The sequence below is a fragment of the Cupressus sempervirens genome, chromosome 6, assembly GCF_028749045.1.
Source record: "Cupressus sempervirens isolate cs-2001-9-10 chromosome 6, ASM2874904v1, whole genome shotgun sequence".
Lineage (NCBI taxonomy): Eukaryota > Viridiplantae > Streptophyta > Pinopsida > Cupressales > Cupressaceae > Cupressus > Cupressus sempervirens.
Window position 1 is genome coordinate 86816364 of NC_143123.1, and position 11401 is coordinate 86827764.

Genomic DNA, 11401 nt, shown 5'->3' on the forward strand with positions numbered 1-11401 from the left:
TTCTCATAACATATGTTAGGTATTTTATTTAGTTCATGTCTCATTATCAAATACAATTAATCTATGTCTAGGAAGTTGTTAGAAAAGATTTTGTTACTATCCATATTGTTGAAAATGGTGATAGTTGATGAACCCCATAAACTACTTATCCATAATGAGGCTTGATGTGTCAATGGTTTTTATTCTTTTAGTTCTTAGGAATTGGTGCTATCAATCAATGCTTCTTGTTGTCGTCAAAACTTTATTCAACCAAAATAAACTTCACAGTGTTCAATCTAACACATTCCCTCATGAAAAGGTCCCCTTGAAACCAAAGTAAAATATTGTATAACCACAAAACATCAACCAAACATAAACAAGAGTTGATTATCCTTCTCTAAATAGAGACATGAATATACAATTACTATACAAGCAATGTGCGATGCACTGAAAGGACAATTCGTTGTGATAATAAGGAATGACACAAGTTCTCATAGGTGGAAGAGTGGAGGTCAAATTTCAATGATAAATATAAAATCCATTTCTATCTTGTCAAATTAGAGAAAGATCAAGACAAAACATTAAATAATAAAATAAAAAGATGAAAGTAAATTTCTATCAAGTGTTAGATAGCACAAGATTAAGATAGTTTTATAGAATAGGGTTCTTTTTAAGAAAGGCTTCAAATCATCAAATCACTAGAAAGGAAAAAGAAGGCCAACTACTCTATTATATTTTTTAAGAAATGAAAAACTAAGATATTAATGATGTGTTGTAAGGCTTTCTCAAGTAGTACGTGAAACTGTTAATTTAAGAAAATTTAATATTTAAGACACTTGATATAACATTTTGTAAATTAGCATACAATTAACTCATTGAACACATTTGTATAAATTGGGCAATCTTCAACCTAGCATCATACCTGACTAGGTTGCTTCATTATTTCTTTACAACCAAAGTGAAAAACATGTATGAGAAAATAACCTTCAGGTGTGACATCAAAGTTTAGCTTAGGCAAACAATATTATTTCTAATAGTTTTGTACTATATTTATTTAAAGCAAATGATTTTTTCATATGAACTTTTGTTTGTTATATGTTTTATAATTATTTATTGCATTGCTAATAGGATTTTGAGAAAAAAATATTTAGAACTGTATTCACATAGATTTAAATTCATTATATATAACAATATGTAAATAGATATTATGATATATATGTAAGAGTTATAATGTAATGTACATCATTATTACAATTATTTAGATAAATATAAAATATATATGTTTAATGTGATAAATATTACACATTCATATTTTATATATGACATTTGTTAGTAAAACAAAACATATTTTTAAATTGTTATTCTAGAATACTTATTTAATATTTATAAAGTTAGAAGTTAAAATAATATGTTGTTAACTTTTTATATCTTATCAAAATTTTAACAAAATAATAATAATTAATAAAAAATATCTTTGTCACTTTAGATTTTTTACTTTTCCTAAAATTTCTTTTGAATACTTTTTTATTGTTTTAATAAAAATATTATTAATATAAATATTTTATATATAATTATCTAAAATATATTTAAAAATATTTATATCAATATATCCATTCTTGCTAGTTGTTTGAATAGACATTCCTCAAAATTAAAATCTCTTATAACTTTGAATGATATTTAAAATATCTAATTATACATTTAGATAAATAACAAATGTACAATTCCATGTAGAATAAACCATGTAAGGAATGAAGCACATTATTGGTGTGAAATTGTTTTAGAACACCTTTTCAATGTGCTAGAATGGGGTACGAATGAAATTCCATGCATGTTGTCGATTCTATTTAATTTTAGAGATTGTTTTAATGCTAAAAAGTTATTTAACATTGGAGTTCATATGCCTTAGCACAAGCCAAAAGATTGGAATAATAGTATAATTAGAATACAAGATTATGACATTCTATCAAATTGGGATATTTTTTATCAACTTGAAGAGGTTTTAAAAATCATCCAATTTCATGAGGAATATTTTTTTATCAATATAAGGTAAAAACAAATATGGTAGATAGGTTGCTTTTTAAAAGTTAAAGAAAAAATTGAAGTAAAATAAGAGATGTAGTAGTATATAATTGTTAATTGAAATCAATTTTATAAAATATATATTATTTTCTTGTCATAGTATTGAAATAAGTGATCATAGTTCTAAATTTTTAAATTATTTTTAATTTTAATTAAATATTTTTGTCTAATAGTAATAATGTATTTTATTAGATTATTAGTATCTTTAAATAGTATCTTTAATTTATTATTTTTAACTATTTATAATCTTTTAGTGGGAGATATAGTCTATATAAAGTTTTTACCTCTTTATTCTTATCAAACCTTTACATAGGGCACACCAAAAAAATAAGTGTATTGAGATGGATCTTTTATAACTTTCACTAATAATTCATTATTATTGTCAAATTTGAAAATAAATAGAATCAAAAGGAAATTCTCAAGATGGGATAAACATTGAGTCAAGTTTATTACTCTAATTGGTAAAACTTTTTTTTTGAAAATTTTTACTTATGATGCATCTCCTTTTTTTCAAGGGAATGTTATTGTAGACACCCAAAAATTGGCAAAGACCTAAAACAACATAATTTCGATCAAACAACACAAATTAAGGATAAAATCACAGGAAAATAATAGACTTTCAAATCAATTGTTACATCAAGTCATTAATCAATCAAATCGTCTATCAAATTAAAAAGGACCTAAATCAACTTTAAAAAGGGGGAAAACAATTCACAAAATCATAAAATGAAATAAAAAAGGAAAAAGGAAAAGACAAAAGTTGAAAATAAATGGAACATTTATTAAATCAATAAAAGCCATTCATCCTCACAAAAGTGAAAATCCTCTTTTTACATTTCATTTTTTTTGAAAAATCCTCATTTTATCCTCACAAACTAAGTATGTTGGACTCTTCCTCTTCGTATCTTATGAGATATTTACAGTTTCACCATTACTCCAATCAAAAGTGAAAGTCTGATTCTTACCCCAACCCCTTCTAAAATCCTATAAATAGGAGGAGAATTCAAGACCAAAGGGACCCAAGTTTTAGGCATCTGCACCATAGGCACATTTAGAGTTATCATGTTAGTATGTCAGCATTGTTATTATAGAAAATTCATGTGATTTTGATAGCATTTTAGCATTCTTTTCATGTTATCTAGTATCATTTAGCACATGTTTAGTCTATTACATAGTGATATTATAGCATTCTAGGGTTATCATACTTGTATAATATGCATTCTCACATAGATCTTGCATACATCTTTTGTAGATCTGCATTCATAGCATGCTCCCATTCTAGAACTGTCACTAAGATGCTAGTTTGAGAGCCATCTTAGCAATTGTAGTTAAGGAAACATGAGATGTTCATAGAGTCTCTATTTGACTATGATTTCTTGAGTTTAGATTAGTTTGTTGTCATTCTATTTGCACTCTACTCTAAGGTCTCATGAATACATGAATCCACTGTGTATGAATTGGCACCCACCATACTTGTTTTAAAGCTTCTCTATTCTTCAAGTTTTCTTGCTAATCTTTTCCTTTTCTTTTAGATTTGTGTTTTTCTTTGGTTTTTTGTGCAGATTTGACCCATTGCAGGTTCTAGAATGTTTGGGAAGCTCCATAACAAGATCATTGGACTTTTGAAAATGTTCCCAAGTTCATGAAGATCGAATCTGCCATTTTCTTGATGTTGCAACACTTTTAAACACTATTTTAATGCTTCGAACTAGTCTTTTAACAACTTGAAGTGTTCTGTAATGCTCTTGAAGCTTTTTGTAGTGCATTCCCTTTGTATTAGAACATATTTGCTTCTTCTTACAACACATTATCATTTTTAAAGCATTTGATTATTCTTATAGTGCATTTTCATTTTTTTGTCACACATATATTATTTTCTATCACACATCTAATATTCAAATCTGATTGCAGGTTATTTGTAGATCTCTTCTAAGTTGATAGGAACACTTAGTCTACTAGAATCGTGAGGCTATAATGAAGACCCTAAAAAATATGCTTAGCCTTTGCTAGCTTTGAACCAAGTAAGTAGACCTAGACCCTCATCAATCAGAGTGTGGCATTTCTAAATCCATAACCTAGTCTAAGTAGTAAGTTTGATCTCGCTGATCTAATCGGAAGTAGGCCTATGCTCTCAACTCACAAGAGTTGATCAGAATGCCAAACATTCTGTGAGGGTTAGTAACAGTCAAATAGGGAATGAACAAACACTTAGCTTAATTAGGAGCCCCTTTGTCTTTTGTAGTTAAGAGCTCGAAATTGAATAAAACTTGTCTATTGTGTTTGAGGAGATCAAAGTAGTAGGGATATGCTCTCACTCTCTTAGAGTGGTCAAACTCCCAAACCTACTTTTGATTTCTACTTTTCTTGCTTTTTACTAGCTAAGTTAGTCTGCCATAGAAGGGCTACCTCTCAAGATTTGTCTTAGTAGGGCCTGTGAGAGGGAATGTCTTCCAATCTTACAGTCCTAATTGAATGCAAGCCAACCATGTTCAAAATATAGCCTTCCTCTAGTAGTCTCGCTAGAGATTTTGCCAAACCTCCTTAGTGTCAGTGGGAAGCTCTTTTTCATAGAGAGGTAAATTCGAACATCATTGGTCAAATATTAAAACCTAGTAGTTACCAACCTTAGAAAACCTTGTTAGGAAGCCATTTCTTTTATTTTCTAGGTGTGTGAGGGTTTAATTCATTGTTATGCCTACTAAAATTGTGTGTGGATGTGTTTGTTGCAATACATAATTGTCCCTACTAAAATTGTGTGTGGAAATGTCTGTTGTAATACATAATAACTTCAATTTTTCAGACCACAATCCCTTCCAAGAAGATGCAATGACAAACTAATATGAAACAAAGCTTAAAAATTGCTGAATAACTTGAAAATAGTGCATTCAATTCATAAAACAATGCATTTGACCTCTTCTAAAACACATTTACACCCTGAAACAACACATATGACTGATGAAATAACACTTTTGAACATTTAAATAATGGATATGCTTTATAGAACAATGCCTAGTAAATTGTGAAATAGCACATATAATTAATGAAATAGTGTATTTGAGACTTTTTGCAGTGCATTTGAGGAAAGATCTAAAACAAAGGCTACTTGCAAGTTCAATTTTCATAAACAAACTATAGATTTGGATACCCTTTTCCCTTGTTCATGTTCTGCCAAACTAAGAGATTCAAAAATTGACCATCACCATTTTTCAAACAAGCAATGTTCTAACTCTAATTTTAGACCCTTATCCAATAGTTATTGATATTTCAACCTTGCATATCAAGTCAGAAACGAATTGAAAACACTCATCCATTCCCTACCTAACTTTGTGAGCTTGAGTTTCACTATTATCAACATTATCAAACAATGTTTTCCAACATAGCTTTTCGCTTAATGAACTATGATCCGCAAGAGACTCTCATGTTTCACAATGCAAATGAACTAAAGCAATTCTATCTGCATCTCATGCTATTACAAAAAACTAGTGTAGCCATGAAACTAAAATGATCACCTATACGAGAGTGCCAAAATAGCCAAGAGAACCATCAAGTGCACACAATCTCCAAACCTTAATGAGCATGTTACACGTACCAACTATTCACCAAATACAACTAGTCATGAATCACCCTTGTTCAATCAGAATTTAGAGCTCTTTTCCAAAATGGGGTCGTCCAACATATGGGATGAGAAGAGCATCGAAACCAAAATTGAATATTTTCATCAGAACCCTGAGATGGTTGATGTCATGGAAAAGATACTTGAAAAACATAAAGAACACTACTTGTTAGCATTAGCACAATGGGGTCCCAAGCTACCATCCAATTTTGAAATTTCAAATCTTAAATGAGATGAGCAAGAATCATGATTAGATGTTGTTCCACAAAAACTACAAGACTTACAACTAGAAATGGAAAGGATGAAAAGAGGGAAAATCCAACCTGCAGAATTCAGCCTAGAGAAGGTGTGTCCCCTTCCTTTCAACACTTGGGAATCACCTTTACACCTTTCCTGCAAAATGTGTAATTACCAAAATATGATAAGCATTTTGGTACATCAGATCCTTAGGATCACCTTAGAAAAGTCTATATTCTAAGTATGGAATTTGTCCACGACACAACTTACCAAATGTGACTATTTCCTAGAAGCTTAGGAGGGCAAGCCACAGATTGGTTCTCAAAGATTCCTTCCATCATTAAGTCCTTTGACCAATTGGCCTTAGTCTTCATAGAATAATATTCCTATAATATCAAAAGGGAAGTTACCATGACTGATTTGTGCAATACCAAACAACTCCCCAGAGAGTCATTCAAAGTTCTTTTGCAAAGGTGGAGACATACCTTTACAAAGTATCACAAAAACATCCTAGACAAAGAGAAGATAAACATCTTCATTAAAGTCTTTCAAAACCTATGAATTATTGGTTGCAACTTCAAGATCCTAAGGACTTTAAAACTACATTAGAAAATTTAGTCAAAGTAGAAGAGACCCTGATAAACAACAATATTGTCAAGCTATCAAAAGATGGTAAGGGTTTCTCAAACAACTCCTCACAGATTCACAATACATTTGATCAGTACACCAATAAAAAAAGTTGTGGTGGAGAAATAATAACCAAAACATAGTTAATGATGGGGTGGTTGAAGCTAATCGTGTTAAAACTCAACCCCATCCAAACTAGCAGTATCCTATTGTCAATAACACCAATGTGAACACTAGACAAAACCCACCTAGACAAGATGATGTTCATCCATTTTACCAATGCAACCTCACTACTCCTTCAACATCTAATCAACAAGTAGCCTATAATCAAGCTCCTCCCCTGAGAGGATACCAATCTTTTGATATACCTAAGGAATACACACCTATTGGGTTGTCTTACAAGAGTGCATTGCAAACACTCTTAGTCGATGAACTCATTGTACTCCCTTAGGCCAAGCCCTATGAACCACAAGTCAAACCAAAGTGGTGGAGTGACAAGAAATTTTGTGCCTACCATTGAAATAGGGGGCACTTAACAAAAAACTAATACACCTTTAAGGGGGCTATACAAAAATTGATCGACAATGGAGCTATTGAAATGAATAAACTTCGCAACAATGAAGACCACACAACCTTCAAGAACTATTTCATGAGTCATGAAAAGGGTGAACCCTCTAGAGAAAATCAGAATGCACCTTCCCATGACAAGGTTAATCATGCTCCTCATTACGATAATAGCATCAACATGATCTCTGAATTTGATGACACCATAAATGTCATTGTAATTAAAGATAAAAATAAGAAACAATCATCAAATGTTGTTACTCAAGGTCAAGCCTCTAAATTCATTCTACCAGGGCTAGTAACTAGTTTAGACCATGCAACTACAAGTTCTACTATACCTAAATACAGTCTAGTTAACCAACTATTAAAAACTCTTGCCCACATTTCAATCTTTGCACTACTCCAAATATCTCCTAAACATAAGGAGATCCTTACTAATACTTTAGTGCCAAACAAATTGGATGTTAGTAGACTCCAAAACATGGTAACCTTGTTGCCCCTCATTATGTATCTTTTCCAACTTAGGATGACATGTCATCCATCCATCCCCAAAACTCTCCATTGCACATTGAAGTATTATAGAAAAAACTTAAAAGAGCCTTGGTTGATAGCAGGGCATGGCTAAACATTTTCACATTGAATTTGGAAAAAGCCTTAGGGTATATAGAGGAAGTTGTTGACCCCAAAAATAAAATCACAATTAAGGCATACGATGATGAGGAAATATCCTCCAAAGACATGGTCATCTTATCAATAAGGGTTGGCCCTATTGTAAAGGAAATTGTTTGCCAAGTCCTAGTCTTGAAATTAAGCTACAATATCTTGTTAGGTAGGTTGTGGATCCATGACATGCAGGCTGTCTCATCCACTTACTATCAATGTGTCAAATTTCCATACATGGGTCAAGAGGTGACCATACTTGGGGATCAAAACCTTGCCCAATATTGTAACTTCCTTGGTCCTCGTGACAAGGAAGAAATCAACACCCCACTAGATGACATCAATCAGTCCACATCAATAGACACTTCATGTTCCACTAGTCGAGATAAAAACCACTCATCTATATCAACTAGGGGTAAACAAAAAGTCAGTTGTTCCAGTTCTTCCATTCCTTCACCATCATTGTCAAGAAACAACAAATAGTCGCATTATGAGGAAATGGATTGCTTAATGAAAGAGTTTGATAGGAAGTGAAAACTATAATATAATAGGTTAGTCATTATTTGATCCCCTACTCTCTCTGAGATCTCTCAAAAAAAATCATCTACCACTAGGCCTTATCATGCGTATTTTGTCAAAAAAAAGTGGTGTACCTTCAGGTTCCATAGAAGAAATTAGTGAAAAAATACAAAATATTGAAATTTCCCCTCATCTATATGGAAAAGGTTTTGATTTAATGAAAAATATGGGATATATGGGTGATAGCTCTTTGCGGAAAGGGAAAGGCATCATCAAACCCCTAAGAGCATTGTTCAGGTCTAATTGATCATAAACAGGGGTAGGGTACTTTGAACAAGATTAGGCACATATCACTTCCAAGTCCCGTTCCAAACATAGTGATTCCTCCTCTTCCACCTTAGCGTAGGTGCCCAAAGAAAGAGATGACAATAACTCAAAAAAAACTAACAAGAATGTAAATTTATCCATCTCGAATGTACATCATCCAAGGGAACCATTGATGAACACCTCTAATAATGAAGATGATGATGATTCCACCAAGTGAGAATTCAAATTGTTATCTAAAGAGTCTGTTCATGATAAAGAATTTTGTTTTTTTCACATTCCTGCATCGAATAGTTCCATTGCACAAGGATCAACCTCTTGTTCAAACTTTACTTCACTAAGAGCCAACACACATTAGAACCTAGTGGCCGATACTGAATAAACACATCACATCACATCATATGAGGATGAGGAACCTATTAATGGGTTTTAGTTTCAAACGTTATTTCCCAACTTCTTTCTAGTAGAAGTTGAAGATGAGTACTATGAGCCACTCGTGAACTCTACTTTTCTTGGTACTTTAGAGGAAGCACATGTTATAGACCTAACTGATATAGTGTATGAACCATTAAATGAGGTCATAATATTAAGCCTTGTTGAATCTTATCCATATTACACACCCCTGTCCTTAATCCATCTCAAGATTATTCGCTGGGATACAACTAACCCTCACCATATTCCCTATTTTGACATTGACCACAATGTTTTTGTCTACCTTAATGTAGTTGAACCATATCATTTACAAAGAACAAGAGAAATACATATAGATGGGTCTAATATCAGTCATCTTAGTCATACTAGAACAAGCTAAACATATCAGAGAATTAATGACCAATACCAGGTTGTAGCTAATCTTGAGAAAAAAATTAAAATAAATAGAAATGACGCTTCCAATGGTGAAATCCTGACTGTGGCACCCATAGATGAGATGATTGATACCTTAACTATGCACTCAAAGGAAAGATCATCTATCCTAATTGAACCTATAGAAAAATTCAACATTGGAATAGAGCAAGAACTAAGGATAATCCATTTGGCATAGGCTTTAAACACAAAAGAAAGAATCAAATTCATTTGCTTCTTCAAATAGAGGCAAATAAAGTTTGCATGGTCTTATGTAGACATTCTAGGGTTACACCCAACTCTAATCCTCCATAATCTCAACATTTATCTAGAGGCCAAGTTGGTTAAGCAAAAGATAAGCAAAATACATCCCCACATAGCCTTGCTAGTCAAAATAGAACTAAAAAAATTGCTCAACACCAACTTCATTTGACCCTTAGCTTATGCATCATGGATATCAAATATTATGCCTATCTCAAAGAAAGATGGTAACATATGCAACTGTATTGATTTTTGATATGTTCATAAAGCATGTCCTAAAGGTGATTTCCCCCTTCCCAACATTGATACAATTGTAGATTTGATGATAGGTCGTTCCATGTTTTCACTTATGGATAGATTTTTAGGGTACAACCACATTAGGATAGTGCTAGACAATCAAGAGAAAACAACCTTTATTTGTGCATGGGGCACATCTTGTCGGAATGCCATGCCCACCTTGGCCTCCTTGCTTCAGTTACTAGATCAACATGAGTGTTATGAGTTCTTAGTAGAAGAGGTAGTTCAACACACATTTACTCAACCTGATTCCCTCAGTATTTGCCATCTCAACACCCCAGATTCCCTTTGGTATGACTCCATCACCACCTACCTCCATGATAACACCATTCCCTCTAACGTCTTGCAAAACTAAAGGCATAACTTCTTTCAGTAGACTTCATGTTACACTTTGGTGGCTGGTACATTGTATAGGAAAGGTCTTGGTGATACTTTTTTAGATGTCTTGAAAAAGACAAGTTTAGAGTTGCCCTACAAGAGGTCCATGTAGGCATCTATGGGTCACACTCTAGTGGATTTACAATAGCAAAGAAAATTCTTTGGATGGATTATTTTTGACCAACCATGGAAAAGGATTCTATCAACAATGTTAAAACTTACAAAAAGTGTCAAATTTATGGTAATCTTATTTATGTTTTGATACAAGAACTCAACCCCTTGGCTACACCATGGCCTTTTTATCAGTGGGGCTTTGATTTTATTGGAGCCATCCACCCACCTTCCTTTGTCAAACATAAATGGATCATCATTGCAACTAAATATTTCACCAAGTGGGTTGAAGTGGTGCCACTTGCAGATTCTATAGGAAAACAAATATCCTCATTCATTTTAAACCATATCATTTGTCAGTTTGGCATTACTCATGCCATCCAAATGGACAACACCTTGTATTTGAAAAATTAAATAATTGATGGATTATGTGAAAAATTTCACATTATACATCATTCCTCATCAATCTATTATCCCCAAGGAAGTGGCCAAGCAAAGGCCACCAACAAGAACATTATTGACATCCTTAAAAGAGCCATCAATGATATTGGTAGAGATTGAAATTTACAACTAAACCCCACCCATTTGGGCCTAAAGGATGAGTTTTAGGATTCCTATAGGTCCTACACCCTTCTCCTTGGTTTATGGTTTTGAAGCCATTCTTCCTTTAGAGGTTGAGATCCCATCATTGAGAGTCACTCTCTACTATATCCTAGCTGATGAAGACTATATAGTGGCCCATCTAGAGTAGCTAGAACTACTAGAAGAACATCAACCTACATCACATGAGCGTCTCAAAGTGTATCAAAATAGGTTATCCATACACTACAATAGAAAAAGTCAAACCTTGTGTCTTTCAAATTGGAGACCTAGTTCTCTAGGAAAACCTCAAGAATTAGACAGCTAGGG